Source organism: Propithecus coquereli, unplaced genomic scaffold, assembly GCF_000956105.1.
Source record: "Propithecus coquereli isolate 6110/MARCELLA unplaced genomic scaffold, Pcoq_1.0 Scaffold72, whole genome shotgun sequence".
Lineage (NCBI taxonomy): Eukaryota > Metazoa > Chordata > Mammalia > Primates > Indriidae > Propithecus > Propithecus coquereli.
In genome coordinates, this window is record NW_012153285.1 from 957,569 (window position 1) to 958,363 (window position 795).

A 795-nucleotide genomic window follows, 5' to 3' on the forward strand; every position below is an offset into this window, starting at 1 on the left:
ACTAAAAGCCATTGAATTGTACACTTTAAATTGGTGAATTGTATGGAATGTGAACTCTATCTCATTAAAATTGTTATAAAGAGAGAGCGCAAGAAAGAAAGAAAAGGGAAGAAAAGAAAAGAAAAGAAAAGGGAAGGAAGGAAGGGAGGAAGGGAGGGAGGAAGGGAGGAAGGGAGGGAGGGGGGAAGGGAGGGCAGAAGGGTGAACAAGCCAGAGAAATTCAACCTTCTCATATGGAGAAACCCAACTCTGAGTATTTACTTTTCTCTTTAGTAAAATGAATGTGAGTTGTATCTATGGCACGAGGCCTTTTCCAGGAAATACAACCTCAAAACCACTACTTATTTTACATTTGGACAAGTTGTATGAAGGATAATTAATTTTTCCTGGTGTTGTGCACAGAAGAAATGATGATGTGTGGGTTCATGGGTTTGTATGTACATTAAGTGTTACAGAAGAGAGGCAAGCATGGAGCAGCCAGTAGTCAATTTCCATCGACATTTCCTTGTGTACAGCATAACGTGGCCAAATAGGAAGTATATTCCAATTAGGTTGATAAGAATGAGGGTGAAGGAGATAGACATATTTAAACTGTTAGCCTGAGAAGGGTTTTATAGGGAAGTGAAATCTTTTTGAGGGTGATAAAGTAACCCTATGATTGTTAGATGTGCCTCATCCTTCAGCTATTTTGACTAGAGGGTAATTTAATTCTAGCTTCTAAATTTCTACTGTGTATTAATTAATAAAATTCAATTGTCACTGTTCTTTGAAATTAAAAAAATAAAAAGTGTTTTG